This window comes from Mandrillus leucophaeus, unplaced genomic scaffold (genome assembly GCF_000951045.1).
Source record: "Mandrillus leucophaeus isolate KB7577 unplaced genomic scaffold, Mleu.le_1.0 Scaffold14, whole genome shotgun sequence".
Classification (NCBI taxonomy): Eukaryota; Metazoa; Chordata; class Mammalia; order Primates; family Cercopithecidae; genus Mandrillus; species Mandrillus leucophaeus.
In genome coordinates this window covers 7,400,748-7,417,575 of record NW_012101365.1, presented here as the reverse complement: position 1 = coordinate 7,417,575, position 16,828 = coordinate 7,400,748, and the positions used below count along the sequence as shown (strand labels likewise).

At 39.1% G+C, this 16,828-nt stretch overlaps 1 protein-coding gene across 2 annotated transcripts in view; it reads left to right on the top strand.

Annotated features, from left to right (window-relative positions):
• Positions 1 to 16,828, top strand: part of DAB1 (Dab, reelin signal transducer, homolog 1 (Drosophila)) — a 1,330,586-nt gene that overhangs the window by 627,834 nt on the left and 685,924 nt on the right. For both annotated transcript variants that reach the window (XM_011973852.1, XM_011973851.1), the window contains exon 3: positions 3,967 to 4,040. The gene's annotated coding sequence lies outside the window, so the exon portion shown is untranslated. The remainder of the gene's footprint in view (positions 1 to 3,966; positions 4,041 to 16,828) is intronic.

The window sequence follows — 16,828 nt, the reverse complement described above, 5'->3', positions numbered from 1 at the left end:
CACAGCAAGACTCCATCTAAAAAAAAAAAAAAAAAAGTAATAATTTTGAAGATGCATGTACTCCATGGCACAACACGTCCACCAATAAATCTCGCACATAGGTACCCAAGGAGTATACGTTGTCCATTGCAGCATTACTTGTGTTAGCAAAATTTGGAAACTGCCCAAATACCATCAAATATGGATCATTAGGCTAAAATATAAACATGTGATAAAATACTATCTACATGTTAAAAAAATTATTTCTAATGGACAAAATCTTGAAAATATAGTATTAGAAAAAATAGACTTTAAATGGATACCTACAGTTAGGATACCATCTAAATAAAGTTCTAAAACATGCAAACCAGTAGCATATATTGTTTATGAATACAAATTTGTATTAGAAACAGAAAAATTTGCATGAAAATTTAGGAGAGTTGTTATCTTTGTGGAATTGGGAAAGAATTCATGGGAGAGTTTGCTTATTTCTACAATGTTTTATATTTAAAAACAAGATCTGAAGCAAATAAGACAGAATGATAATATCTGACCAAGCTGACATCAGTACATAGGTTTTTGTTATAATTATGTCTATATTCAGGTTCATGCTTGAAATATTTAATAAGAAAATAAGTAGGAGGCACTTAAGTGTGACTTAAGAGGGAATAAAATTCAAGTTGTTGCATTCCAAATAACAAAATGCAACAAGGTAAAATTGTAAACTGAACTTTGTGTGAGTCAGAGCCTGTGTCCAAACCCAGATTTAGTACCTTCTTTTCGTAACAGTTAATGAGATTAGGTTTTGGAACCAGACATTCTGGGTTTGAATCTTGGCTCACACACTCATTAAGTGTTTAATACTGAGCATCAATTTTCTCTTATTTAAAGTGGAAACGTAAGATAAAATGGAGAATGCAAAAGCAACCGAGAAAATAAATGAAACAGAGTTGATTCTTTGAAAAGATTAAAATTTACAAATCTTTAGCTGGATTAAGAAAAAATGAGAGAAGAATTAAATAACTAAAATAAGAAATGAAAGAGGGGACATTTCTTCCAATTTTACAGAAATCAGAGGATTATAAAGTAGAAAACAGGACTTCCTAAACTTTCTTGCATGCTGCCCAGATGGAGCCAATTTTTCAAGGCAGGGAAATTGCAATAGAGAGTTTTTTACACGTAGAGCCAGCTAACGGAAGACTGGGATTTTATTCTGACTCAAATCAGCCTCCTAGAGGATTTTGGGGCAGGATTTTTTGAAGGTAGTTTCGGGGAAGTGGTGGGGGTGGCTAGAGCAGTGGGTGCTTGCTGCTGATTGATTGGGGTACAATCATAGGGGTGTGAAAAATGATCCTTCTGCAGGGCTGGTCACAGGTGAGGTCACAGACATGGTTGCTGGGTCCAGGTGGAGCCACAGGTCATCAGACATGCAAAAAAAACCTGAAAAGTTATTTCAAAAGGCCATTCTTAGGTTCTGCAATAGTGATGTTATCTGCAGGAGTAAGTGGGGAAGTTGCATATCTTGTGAGCTTTGAATAATGGCTAGCAATGATTTCACCTTAGCAAAATTCAGGTTTCTCTATCCTCCTAGCCTTCTGGTTTCTCATTAGCTTTAAAAGATGGTTGGGATTTGGGAAGGCTATTATCATTTAAACTATAAATTAAGTTTCTCCCAAAGTGACCTTGATTTAAGCCCAGAAATAATGAAGGGCAACTTGAAGACTCAAGGCAAGAAGAGAGTTGGTCAGGTCAGATCACCCTCACTGCCGTAATTTTTTCACTGATATGATTTTTGCAAAGGTGGTTTCACTAACACCAAATATGATGAGGATTAAATGAGAAAATATTTGTAGAGTGCTTAGCATACTTTATGGCATATAATATAAAGGAAGATCGATGTATGTTTAAGAGCTCCGGGTTTTTACGTAAAAAGATATGAACTTGAAGCCTGTTTTGAATTCCATGCTTTCTGTCATTTTTTTGTTTGTTTTCTACAATAACCCTGTCAGGTTGGACTTATTATCCCACTTTATGTACAAGAAAACTGAGACTTAGAGAAGTCAAATTACTTGTTCAAGGTTACCTGACTCTTAAAAGACAAAAATGGGAATTAAATCAGGTCTACCTCCAGAAAAATATAACTGTATATTAATACCCTGGCTATATATCACTAGTTTTATGAGTAGATTAAGTTGAATTTCTAAAAAGCACTACAATAATCTATCCTGTAACCTTTTTTCCCTTGAACAGAGAGTCAACCATTCATTTCTGATTAAAACTAATAATAAGCCTCTACTTAGTTTATATATATGTAACTCCAAATGTGTAAAATAACTGAGTTGTTGTAATGGGATACTGTTACTAGATAAATATTCCTGCCTTAAACAGATTCTTGGTCTTGGAATACATTGGAAAATCACTAGGCTGTGATATTTTATTATATTGAGTTTGTGTGTGTGTATATTTTTAACCATAAGGTCTGTTTTTTTGTTTTACTGACTGCTCTGAAAAATTGCTGCCTTCCTGCTTTCCATCTTCTTGTATCTTTTATGAATCCAAATGGAACATCACTTTTTATTGTCACTGATTATTTTGAATGAACAATTTTCTTAGTATAATTTTCGTCAGGTCAATTTCATTAATTAATTCTTTTGTTCATTCATTCACACCTTCATTCCTCCCTTAGGCAGCAAACATTGATGGAATGACAATTGTGCCAGTCTCTGACTAGGTTTATGGGAAGCAAAGTTTAATAAGGCATAAAAATGTTATCAGAGGCACTCACAACCATGGGAGGCAGAGATGGAAATGGATAATTCCAGCGCAGTGTTACCTTCAGAACGGAGGTATTCCTGGGGAATAGGGAGTCCCCAACTAATTGAGAGAAGTGATACAGAAATTGTGATATTGGAGCTGAAACTTCTGTTTGCTTATTTTCTGTCTGGAAGAATAATGCATGCTGTCTGTAGAAAATTTGGAAAGCATAAAGGAACAAGGGAAAAATAACTTGCAATCATATTCCAAAGATGACCACTGTTATTTTTGAGGACCAACCCATGGATAAGCTTAAACTTTATCAACAATTTTGTTACATTATACAAAATATATTTTCTAGATACTCAACATTTAAAAATTTGTTTTTATATGTACATATTATTCTTCTACGCAGAAATACCAACTTTTTTTTTATTCCTCTGTGGGGTGTTTCCCTCTTACGAATAACCCTATGATGAATATCCTTGTGCGTAAATACCAGTCTGCCTTCATAATTGTTTCCTTAAGAAGGAATCCAGCCAGCCTGGGCAACATGGTGAAATCCTGTCTCTATAAAAAAATGCAAAAATTAGCTAGGCATGGTGGCACACCTGTAGCCTCAGCTACTCAAGGGGCTGAGGCAGGAGGATCACGTGAGCCCAGGAGGTTGAGGCTGCAGTGAGCCATGATTCCGCCACTGCACTCCACACTTCAGCATCGGCAACAGAGTGACACCCTGTCTCTAAAAAAAAAAGAAGACGAAGAAGAAGGAATGCAGAAGCTGAATTACAGATTAAAGGGTCTGATCGCTTTTCAGACTCAACATATTCTCCAGTGCCTTCCTGTTACTGATCTCAAGGCAAGAGAGCCCAAGCTCTTTAGAAAGTCAGATGAATTACAAATGTGGGGAAGTTCTTTAAAAATTCTTATGCTCTTTTGTGTATGTGTAGATATGTATGTATGTACATATGTATGTATCTCAGACGCAAACAGACACACATATCCTGATTCTCTTCTAAGAGGCATTCTGTGACTACCTCTTGCCTCATGCACAGTGGTCTGTTTTTGTTGAATTTTTTGTCAGTTGTATTTTTATTTTATCCATCTCTCTATTTCCAGTGCCTGGTGTTTGGGAGGAAGTTAGCAAATGTTTCTTGACTGAGAGAGAAGAAAAACAAGACCATTAAATAATTAATGTTTACTTTTTTAATATCATGTTTTGTTTGTTTTCAGTACTCAGGAAGACATGGTGGTGAGCCCTGACTCTCAGTCTTCATGATTGAAGAACTCTTTTGCACAACACAAGGGTAAATATATCTTTCTCCTTGGAAAAATTTCCCACAAATATCTCTGGGTTCTCTCGAAGTGGTAGCTTTTGTATTTTGTGTTCCTTCTTAAAACACATCAGAGGGTTCATGGAGCCTTTGGAATTAGTGCTTCGGGTTGCTTTTCTCTAGTCGACTTTGTGTTTATCGTTACAGGAAGAGAATATTGATTCTCTTTTGTCTTTTCTTTAAGTACCTAGAAAATGTCATTAGGATCCTTAGGTTTTCCTGCCTCTGTTTTAGCCACTTCTAATAGATCATCTCAGATGGGCTTGATTTTCAACAGAACTGTGTTAACTCTCTTTCTTAAATGCACCGCTCCACCCCACCGCCCATTTCAATATACTTACCAACAGAGGAAACTATTCTCAACTGTGGAAAATAAAGTCAAACAATATGTAAGATAAATGCAGAAACATGGAAAACAGGCTTGCAGATTTATGAGCACAAAGGGAAAGTACTGTTATTTTGACGTCCTAAACTTTTAAATGATGGCAACACTGAATTATGTACTTCATACAGGAGCCAGGAAGGCACAATTGAAAACGCCTATTCTTTTGACAAATTAGAAGCATTCATTCCAATATCTATTTCTTGTTTACTGGGGATAATGCTGAATGAATCACAGACTGGTGGATGGATGTCCCTTCCAACACTTTTAATTAGCAGCACTGCCTATTAGGATGAACAGAGCATTGCTCTTCTGCCATAGATTACCCCTAACCCCCCTTAAATGGAATAGAAATCTTATTCTCCACAAGGTAATATTCATCTCTTCCCCAGCCAGACAAGCATAGAAAATTAAACAATGGTCCATTAAAAGCCCAGATAATATATTTATCATTTCCAGTTTATGTGAGTTTGCAAGGCAAATATGAGTGGGAGCTATTTGTTATGGTACCTTGGGGAACAACAGGACTGGAGAAGGAGCAGGGAGGCTGCAGGATCTGAGATTTGTAAAAATTCATTTAAAATATGAGAAGCTATTGGAGACAGAGGAAATTAATTACTCTGAGGGACTCAAATGTCACTACTCATTTAAGTGACCTGGTGAGGAAGCTGAGAAACCTTTTTACTGAGGGTTTCTATAGTGGAGGAAGTTGGGAGCTGGGATTCCTCAGCTGTCAATTTTTGTATTTCCTTGGTGGCTTATTGACATGTTAAGCTGATTTGCACCCCAGCCTCCTCTAATGAGTAGAGTTCAATGAGAAATGGGGTTGGGGTGGGGGAACACTTGCCTCCTCCCTCTGCCCCACCACCACCATAGGCTGGCCAGGTTATTTAGATGAACTTCACCATGTAAGTAACTGCTGGACCTAGGGGAAACCTGTAATTTGCTGCAATAGAGAGAAAAGGCTGATCATTTGATGCTGGACTGAGTTTGATCTTTTATTATTGCCTTTCCATCCACAAAGCTATTCTCTGAGGTAAAGGGAATTTGGGAAGACAAATTAAGGTTTTCTACCTAAGGAGGACTAGGGAGCAGTAGCTTCTGAAAATAGTCATCTTTTCTAGACTGCCTGTCTAATAAATCTCTTTAATGAATTCTGCCTATAGACCGAGGTTGAAAATATATAGATTTGTGATGACTTAAAAGCTTAAAATCAGTAAGCATTGAGAGCAATGGAGTAAAAGCGTTCTCATACATGTGCCTTACCTAGACTCGGAAATTCAATGTTTTAATTTGACTTCTGCCATTATGCCCCTGTGAGGCCGTATCCAAGGCACCATAGTCTTCCAGCCTCTGTTGGATGATTTATAAAGCAGGAACAACAATATCTATCTTCTGTGATTGTTAAGAAGATCAATGTGCCAAAAGAGCTTTGAAGGAAGGAAATAGCATCTGGGTGTGTGGTATCCTTATCACCTATTGGTATATTCTGTTTTAAAAGTATTCATTCTCAAACATTGAGGAAACCCAGTGGTCTGCATTCTTGCTTGGGTCAAGGTTAAGGGGCTCGGTAGTACCTCCTGGCTTGTTCAATTAGGAATGGTAAATCAACAAGCCAAAGAAGGAAGAGCAAATGTTGACCTGAGGACTTCTCTAGGAAGACATTATTTACATGGTTTGGGGAAAAAGAAAATAAGTAAGTGAAGCCTACCCTTGGAGAAGGTGGGAGCCCTGGATGTTCGCCTCCAGGGGAGTCCCAAGGAGTTACCACCTCTCCAACTGGAAAACATCCTATGCTTTTGAAATAGAGACACATCATTTATTTGAAGGTGCATCACTAATAAAATCATGCATTGCTGAAGGTAGTGGAGGCAATGTTTGAAGGTTATTCATTTATTCCTAGAAAGAGATGATGAAGTAAACTAGGGCAGTGTCAGTGGAGATAAGAAAAGAGAGCTTTGAGAGTCCTTTGCAAGGAAGAACTTCCATGCTTCAGTAGCCCTGGTGGCAAGCATGTAGAATAGGGAACAGTACAGTGACTCCACACTTCAGAGTGTTCCCTAGGTGCTTGTACTGTCATTAATGGAAATGTCAAAAAGAGGAGGATGCAATCTCTCCCCACAAGGAGCTCAATGGGTAAACAATAATCATATAGAGCAGACAGAAATAAGCCCAGGAGAGCAATGCTTGGAACTGTACTGAGAAAGGGTGCTACTTGAGCTGGACCTCAATGATGAGCAGTCTGTGCTGGGCAAGAAGGGTTCGAGGCAGACATTCCACAGAAGACCAGCTGCATACAGCAGCACTGAGCCACAGTTGGTTAGAGAGAAACACACTTGGCCTGTTATATTTCTTCAGCAACCAGAGAATTTTGGGGCTTGTTTTCTGGGTTTTTTTATTTTTTTTGTTTTTTTTTTTTTTGAGATGGGGTCTCACTCTATCACCCACGTTGGAGTGCAGTGGCATGATCTTGGCTCACTGCAGCCTCAACCTCCTGGGCTCAAGCGATCCTCCCACCTCAACCTCCCAGGTAGCTAGGACTACAGGCACACACCACCATACCTGGCTAATTTTTTCATTTGTTTGTAGAGATAGGGTCTTGCTATGTGGCTCAGGGTAATCTTCAACTCTTGGGTTCAAGCGAGTCTGTTATCTCAGTCTCTCAAAGTGCTGAAATTACAGGCATTAGCCACCATGCCCAGCAGCAACCAGAATTTTGTACACCGGCATGTGTTCAGTGATTTTCAAAGGCTTTCATGCTATTGTTGTGTCCTAGACACGGTAGACTACCTGCCTGTCCTCATTAGCCACTCTTGTAGTAGCCCAGGGACCTGTCCTGAGAAGGTTCAGAATGCATTCTGAATAGTTGCTAAAGCAACTATCCTCATTCCTTAGTGTTCTCTTGTGGGTTTTTTGTTTTGTTTTGTTTTGTTTTGTTTTGTTTTTTTGCCATTACCTTTTAGAATTACTCGAAAGTCTTCAGTTGGCATAATTGAGCCATTGGTTATTCATTTATTGTATTGTTTTAATTTGTCCATCTTTATATTCATCTGTAGCCATCATAGGTGAGATAGTATGCCTTTCCCATTTGGGTAGTAAGATGGTAATAAGACAGGAAAATGTTTTCTTGCTGTTTTTTCTTTTCTCCCCTTTCTTCAATTCTTCCCTTTAGTGCCTCCTATATGACTCTTTATTTTTATTTTTTCAGATTACCTGTACTTACCCTTCTACTTTTCTTCTTCCTTCTTATAGAATCATACATTTTCCAATTTGAAAGAAAGTAGAAGATTCTAGATATCCAGGCCCCAACTGTAAAAACTTTGAGAGGGCTCTTAACCAGGTGGTAATTTCCCCTTTCTTCTCTGTTATTTTTGGTGGCAGTGGTGATGCTGCTTTTCAAAGCTGAATGTCTTAGATTCAAATCTCTGCCCCAAGATGTAACAGCTGTCTGACATTGAGCAAATCAATCTCTTTAAGCTTCAGTTTCACATCAGGAAAATGAAGGTAGCAACAATACTTTCCACAGAGGATTGTTGTAAGACTTAAACAAAATAATGCATGTGAAAGGGTCTGGAACATTACATAGTCTTGACTTATAATGTTAGCAGTTATTACTGCTCATAATAATAAACACTTTCTTGTAAACTTTTAAAATGCAAAGGGCAGATATGTTCATCTTTTTGACAACAAGGAAGGAAGAAGCTGAAGAGACTCTTTCCTACTTTATAGCTGGTCTTATAAAATGAAAATTCCTAAGGGCAGAGACACTGACAGTAGCTAAATCCCTGGGTGCACAGGGAACCCTCTCTGGCTGGAGAATGAACTGACTGCTAAACAGTCAGAAGGCCTGCTAGGTTTCTAAGCTTCTCCTGAGCCTCCAGAGAGCATCTCAGTCAGCCCTCTTCCAGCTACAATATTCCTTCCTGAATAGCATGGTAGCTTTGTAATATACCAATGTGACTAGATTGAATTACATTACCGAGAATCTGGTTTCTTAGTATGTTTTCAGTTAGATAGGCCACAGGGAGACTTGGGGGATACAGGAGGATAGAAGGGAGGTGGCAGCTATCCTGTAACTCACATGCTGTTGCTCATCTGTGGATCCAGATGAACTTTGGTAGCACGAAGCAGCATGTAGGCCTGTAACTGCTTTCCCCCTCCCTGGATTCTCCTTCAGCTTCTCCATGACCATGTCCAGATGTGTGTGCTTAGCTCTTTGACAAAAGACTCTGGCTTCTACAGGTCACCCATATCATCAAGCTGTGAAGCAGTAAAAACCAAGGTTCTCATTCATTCTCATGAGATTTCAGCTTATGCTTCCAGATTCTGAACTGCTCTCAATTTCCCCCTTTAAACCTATTTTCCCTTCCTAATGGCCTGCCCAGTGGGCTTCAAGCTCCAGCATCAGATGTGAGACAACAGACTTACAGACTGCCTAACCAGTCCCCACAGTTGCATAAAACCAAATCTCTCTAGCAAATAAATAGTGCACATATAGTTATAAAATATATATATTATATAATGTATTCATTTATTCATTAGTGGAACAGAACCAACCACTAATAGATTATGTATGTGTGTATGTACATATGTGGGCATGTGTGTATGTGTGTGTGTGTGTGTGTATATATATATACACACATAGACACACATATGTGCATGCACATATACATCATCTACAAGTGCTTGTTTCTGCTTCTCTGGTTGAACCCTGATTGATTCAGACAGGCATGAGCTTTTTATAATAGAGAATTCCCTACTTCATAAGGGAGCCCATTTATTTTCTCGCTTCCCTCTATGACTCCCTTTTCTGTAATACAGCAAAAAAGAAATTAACCTTGTAATCCAAAAATGTTTTTCAGCCCTGATATATCCTACTTTCTCTTCTGGATTTGTGCCCCTCTCAGCCCTAAAGCATCTTACCACCTCTCACTGCCACAGACCTCACCCATTCCAGTTCATTCTCTCTAGTTTCTCGCCTTTTTTGAACTTCCGAATCAGGCTCCTCATAAAATTAACCCCGTAAGTAGTGCTATGGCTGGAGAGGCTCTTCTGACCATTTCATTTTGCCATACTTGTTTCCTCTTCATCCTCCCTGTGCCTTTTGAAGATAATGCCTTGATTCTGAATGTTGATAAGGCACAAGGTGATATAGAGGGAAAAGAGGAAATCAGAAAATTTAGAATCAGAAGACCCTTGTTTGTGTCTGGTCCCCACAGAGTGCATCTGTTTATTTAGCTTCTAAGGGCCTCAGTTTTCTCAGTTGTGAAATGTGCACACTAATCGTTGACCAGCCTATTTTCAGACATTCTCTGAGTCCACTGAAACCTAAGCATCCCTAGATGTTTGAGGTCCTTGAAACTTGAATCCATCTACCCGATCTCAGATTAGCCCAAGCCTAGGTTAGGGAAGTTCCAATTGTGACCAGCGTCGGGCTTAAGAATTTGTAATGGAACGGCAAATCAGGACACATTTTTTAATAAAAATAAATATCTTGAAGTAGTAATAACCTAAATTTGTATACTATTCAGGATCTACCATAGTAAATTTTTGCCTAAATTGTTTCCTGAAGAAGCTGAAGAAATTGAATATACAGTGGTTCCTTTTAAATAAGAGTATATGTAAAATGTCCTTGTATATCAAAAATATCACAAAGGGAAAACACTGAAATATGAAAGAATAACTAAACATTCTCTTCCTTAAACCAGTTAATAACTAACATAAAAGCAAGTGCAAAGCAGACATGACAGAACAATCTATTATAAATCTGACTACAAATGAGGAACTAAAAGCTCTAAGTAAGAGACTTTTAAATAGGAACACAGCCAAGTGATTAAATTAAGTATATACAAATGAAACTGTTATGAATGAATCATGTAACTATCCATTCAAAGACCAGAGCCCCTGACCTCTCAAGCAGGGGGTATCCATGCAAAGAGAAGAGGTAACTCTAGGAACATCTTATTCTTAAAGTGCAACATAGGCAGCCAATTGTGAGTGCACAAACCTGGCTAGAAAAATCTCCGTAATTGGCAGGTATATTGCCCCCAGACAGAGATGTGGAGGATAAAAGGTGACAGCTGAAATCCACATTGATGACCAAGCCTCATTCTGCTCCCCTGCACACATTTATATGTGAACAATAGCCAAAGTTGAATAGCTGGCTTTTCCCCCACTGTCCTCCCCCAGCACACATCCTGCCTATCTTACAAGCATCAAACAAGTGCTGAAGTCCAGCATCTGGCACATGGTAGGTGCTCAAGTAATATTTGTGTGAGGGGCACAGGTATTAATGAATTGCCAAGGAACTCATGGAGAAAGTCTAGAGATACCAGCAGACATTATGACAGCATCTGGGACAAAATGATATGGAAAAAAAATGCCCAAGAGAATTATTCTCTACTAAAGATTTAACATGCTGATGTTCATAACACCTCACCTGCCAAAGGTATCCTATTCAAAATGAAGGAAGCAACAGAACAGGATTAAATTGGCACAGCTGGAGAAGGTCTGCCTGTGTGTGAAGAGCCGAATGTTATCTCCAGGCAACGGATGGAGTTGTAACATGAGGATTTTTATTTTTAGTGTTGGGGAGAAAATGAATTTGATCCAAGAGACACCTAGGGTTGATAAGAGAAGATGGGGCTTGAGGGAGGGAGGGGATATATAATAAGCTCAAATCAAGAAGGCTGAGCAAAGAGGTAGAGTAGAGGGGAGATGTATGGAAGTGGATCTTGTTATTGCAGAGTGGTGCCAGAATGTGTAATGAGGTGCTCCAGGGCACCTGGTCAACACAGGCTCCCTACTGCTTGGGACAAGCAACTTCAGAGTAGGCACCTAACGGCCAGGGAATCAGCTTCCAGTAGATAAACAATATCAGCAATCCTCCTGTATGGAATGTCTATATCCTTTGGGGAACAGGAGATTCTTTATTAAATCACTTCACATGGTATATTATATTTGTCTGTTTGCATTTTTCTCTCACTCTTTACATTTTCCTATAGTACTGAGACATGTTTTTTCATTGTTTGTTTGTTTTGCATCTTTATTTCTAGCACCTAGCTCTGATAACTTAAAAAAAAAATCACTGAGCACTTCCAGATGCTAATTATAATAACTCAGACCCTGGACATGTGAGAAAGCTATTGTTATCTGCATTTGTAAGTAAACAAGCAGAAGATCAGAGATGTGAAGCGGTTTGCTTATAGTCACACGGCTGGTGAATTGCTGAACTAGGACTCTAACCCAGACCTATGCGGATGAAATTTGCCATCTGCTCACAGTTTCCCTAAGTCTCGGAGCCTATAATTGAGCAGGTGATCTCTAAGTTCTTAAGCACTTCTTGGAAGGAAGGAGGCAGAGAAGGATACAGGATGAGAGGATAGATCATGAAAGGGCAAAGGAAAAGATCTGAATACCAACAACCAGACTTGGAGAGTATCTGTTCTGGACAGATCATAGACAAATAAGCCTGACACAAGTATCATTCAGAGATTACGCTGGGGGTACTGAATTATGAAAAAAAGGAATCAGCCCTTTGGGAGGCTGAGGCAGGCGGATCACAAGGTCAGGAGATGGAGACCATCCTGGCTAACACGGTGAAACCCCATGTCTACTAAAAGTACAAAAAAATTAGCCAGCTGTGGTGGTGGGCGCCTGTAGTCCCAGCTACTTGGGAGGCTGAGGCAGGAGAATGGCGTAAACCCCAGCAGCGGAGCTTGCAGTGAACGGAGATCGCACCACTGCACTCCAGCCTGGGTGACAGAGCGAGACTCTATCTCAAAAAAAAAAAAAAAAAAGAGGAAACTGGGAGAGAGTTTCAGCAGGGAACATTGGATTTTATCCATAGAGAAACAGAAATTTAGACTAAGTCAGGTATATAAGAATGTAACATCAAAGTCGGAAAGGGAGTGAGGTGGAAATTTGTGTGAAGCAGAAAGCTCTGCTGGTTGGCTCCCCTGCAATGAGCTAACCCCAACTCACCCATCCCACCTCCACTCCCAGGCCTCAATTTGCTCATTTTATCCTTATAGCAACCTTAGAGGAAATAATTATTATGTTTTAAGGATGAGGAAATTAAGACACTAATTAACTCACTAATGACAGGAGTGAGTTTGAATGCAGTCACCAAGATTAAGTTACTCAGACACCAAACATTGTGGGAGTGTCCAATTTGCTGCAAAATGATGCTTCCAAAGGAGATTTCTATAGGAATTTCATCTAACAGCAGCCTTCATTTAAGCCAAGCATGTCTCTTTCTATAAGTGCATTCAGGAAAAATAAAAAGACTCTCCTGAGCTTGCATGCCCCTAGATTCTTTACCTCTCTGCGGCTCTAATGTTACTCTAATGCTGGTGTCTTTATTTATCAGTGTCTCCGCTGGGGACACTAGCTCTGGGTGTCCCACTGAAGGTAATGTTCCCAGATGGCTCACAAATTAGGTTCAATAAAATGTAGCCATTCTTCTCTTTTAGTGAGTCCTTAGTGCTGAACCCATTTAACTTATCTAATACCCTATTTGAGTTGTTATATCCTAAACATGGATTGATTAGAACAAGGGAATAGGCTCTCAGGGGAATGCAATAAGCTTTTTGAAGTGGATAGAGGGCCTGCTGTGAAGCTGAAAATCTAACTTAAGGCTCCTTTTGCCTCTTGTTAGCTGTGTAGGCTTGGTTTCTTGGGACATCTCCCTCATTCATTTAGCTTCAATTCCCTTACCTGCAAAAAAGGAAAATTAGAAGACGTTGTGAAGAGTAAGAGGTGATATATATGTGAAAATACTTGGCAAAATATAATTGGTTATAGAAACATAAGTTAATATAACACATTTAGATATAAAATATTAATAAGAGTGTACCACCTCACTGGAAACATACCCCTTAGCTGGACATTTTAACAAAAAAAGGAATCAGGAAATTTTAGAAATCTAAGGAACCTCAGAGATGATCTATTTCAGCTTCCCTTTGGACAGATGAGGAATTTGAGGCCCCAAATGATGAGTAATTCACACTAAGTCACATAGCAAATGACACACAGAGCAAACCTGTAATACACGGGACCTGTGTCTCTTGTCATCATCTTCTGCCCACAGCCTCTACTTCCTCCAGCGCCATGCTTCTGCAGACTGTGGCCTTTGATGGAACCATTCAAACCAAGAACTTTCAACTTCACATGCCGGAGAGAAAGTCCATGCCTCTAAAGCCTGACTATTCCAAGTATTTTGGGAACCTTTCTTTTATCTGCAATTAGGAGGATGAATATTACAAGTTTTAGAAAGATGGCCTATCTAATGTGATTTCTGTGGAACTTTGTGTGGTTTGTCTTTTCAGCACTGAAGGGAGTTTCTAGAGTGCTTGTTGATTCTATCTCTGAAACAGACTCAAACATTTTCTTCCCTCTCCAGTGCATTAGAATGTAAGCACTCTGAGGGCAGGGACCTTATCTGTAATCCCTTTCAGAAGAAGACATCCCCAGTGCTGAGCACAATACACAATGCATACTCAGTAAGTATTCGTTGAATGAAAGAGGGCATACCTGCTGGCTCTGGCTTAGTTCATGGTCACATTGTTTTCTCAAGAGCTTCTTAAAGTGCTCCAACTGTAGTCTCACTCCTTCCAAACCCTTCTTCACACTGCCCTCTGGGTATCCTTCTCAATTACAAATATGAAAAGGCGACTCCTCTGCTTAAAACTTTTCAGTGGCTCCTCTTTGCCTACTGGAACTGAAAAAGTTCCTTATTGGAGACTTTATGGTTCTTTATTAAAGTTCTTTATAAAGTTCCTGGCTTTATCTGTAGAATCCTCTCTTTCCATCCCCACCTTTCAACACACACACACACACACACACACACACACACACACACCACTTACACCCTTGTATTTGTTTCTGGCCACACTGGATTACCTATGACTGTTAGAAGAAAAGATCCAACTCTTTCCATACCATTTCTTCTACCTGGAATGCCCTTTCCTGCCTTTGCCATTTGGTGAGTTACGTATTCCTCAGGCCTCTTCCTTCACTGCTTTGGTGTCTTCTGAAGTCCAGTTCATTAGACGGACTCCTCAGGAACATGAACTGTGTCTTTGATCCCTGTGGATTAGGAAATAGGTGATTACCCTGAGCATTAGACCTTTCCCTCCAGCAATACAGATTATTGAGATGAGGTTAAAACTAAGCTGAGTTATGATGATGAGAGCATTTGTGCTAGATCTAAGCACTGGGAGAAGGATGGTTTGCATGGTAGGGTCTGGGGAAGAGCAGAGACTTGCAAACTATTGCAGAGGACATCATTCTCAACAGATCTCAGCCATATCCTCTGACACTCCTCGCCCAGAACTGCTGAAAACATGTACTTTATAAAATGAAAAAATATATAAACACTGATTTTTATCTCCTCATTTAACTCTAATAAAGTTATCACACATGATTTATTGTTTTTATTAATGAAAAGTAACAAAATGCCATGTTTTTGTAAGTACCATTTTGATTATTTATGTATTCATGAATTTCAAGGTTCAAACTAATCTAAACATATTCTATGGAGTTTAGAAATTAGCGAAAAAATAAAATAAACCATCATCACTCACTTGGGTATATTTATTTTTTCTAGTCTTTACATTATACATTTTTATATTTCATTTTATATGACTAGTATCAGATTATATATATAAATATAAAGCCTAGTTTGTTTTACCCATGCCAAAAGTGTTTCTCTATGCTGCCAAATACTCTCAGTAACAATCATTGTAAACAACTGAATAATATTCCATTGAGTAAATGCTCCATTATTAAGTAGATCCACTGTAATTCATTTAGTCATTTCCCTATTGTTGAAGACTGGTTTCCTTGCAAGTTTTTATCTTTATCAGTTATATATGAGGACACCTTCATAACACAAAGATATTCCACTATTTGTTGTTATTGCCTTAAGATGTCTGTGATGCCTACTACTAATTTGTAAGCACTCCCCTTACTAAAAACATTTAATGCCCTCTTACATTCTACCTCCTTTCCAAGATTGAAGTTGATCCATGCTCCCTAATACGGAATCTGAAGATCTTCATACCCTGGTGCTTGTCTAAGTCCCAGCATCCTGTCTTTATCAACCCTGCCTCTCATGTTACCCCCACCCGCCGACCTGCCTTGGATTTGATACACATACCAAGCTGTGCTTTCAGCCCTGTGCTGGTGCTCAGACTGCATGATGACCTCAGCTGCCCCTACACACACCTGCATATACCCACCACTCTGCTCAAATCCAGATCAGATGGTGCCTACTCTGGGAATTCTTTGCTGGCTCCTACAGAATAGATTAGTTACCTTTCCCCTGGGATTCCATGATTCCCCATGCATATCTTTATCATTATGCTGACAATACTCCATTGAAAATATATGACTCACTGAAGCTGGGAATGCATTTTTTTTCATTACTTCCCCAGTTGCTTGAATAATACCGAACACATTGTTAAGTATGACATAGGTGATACACCTATCAGTAGATTTGGCAACTGAGATATTCCTGTAACATGTTATGGGAAGAGCAAAATACATAAAGTATTAGTAGATAGTAAGTATCTCATTTTATCCCATTTTTAAATGGTATGAAATATTAGTAAAGCACAAAGAAGAAAAATATTGTGAGATTGCTGTAAAAAAAAAAAAAACCCGCATACTGAAGAATATGCAAAGTCCCCAGTTAATTTATGCACAGCTTTACAAATAGGTAACTTTTTTTTAAATTTTTATGATCCTGTCTCATTAACTACCATCCATATGTTAATGATATCCATATTTATCCATATTTATATTATCCATCCACATTTCTCTCCAATCCTAGCACTCCCCTGAACTTAGAACTCCATCTGTATCCTCAAACATCTCCATTGGATGTCTGCTGGCAACTCAAACTTCAAGAAAATTCAGAACTAAACTCTTGATTATCTGCCCCAGCTATTCCTTCCACAACCTTTTCCATCTTAGTAAATGGCAACTCCAGTGTTCCAGGTGCTCAGTCAGAAATCTTGGAGCCGCCTTTGACCCACCCCCGTCTTTTGTACATCCCATATCTCACCCACGAGCACATTTTGTTGGCTCTGCCCACAAACTGCATTCAGGGTTGAACCAGTCCTCACTGCCTTCTCTACTGCTAGTACCCTGGTCAAAGCCACTATCACTGTTCATCTGGATTATTGCAAGGACTTCCTGAATGATTGCTTAGCTTTCAACTTTGTGCCCATATTTTACACACAGAAGAAGAGTATCCTTTCAAATGTCCTCCTGTCCTTGTTTAAAGCCCTCTAATGACAGCCCATCTTGAAGTCCTAGCACGGTGTACCAGCCTGCTTGGGCTGCCATAACAAAATACCACAGACTGGGAGGC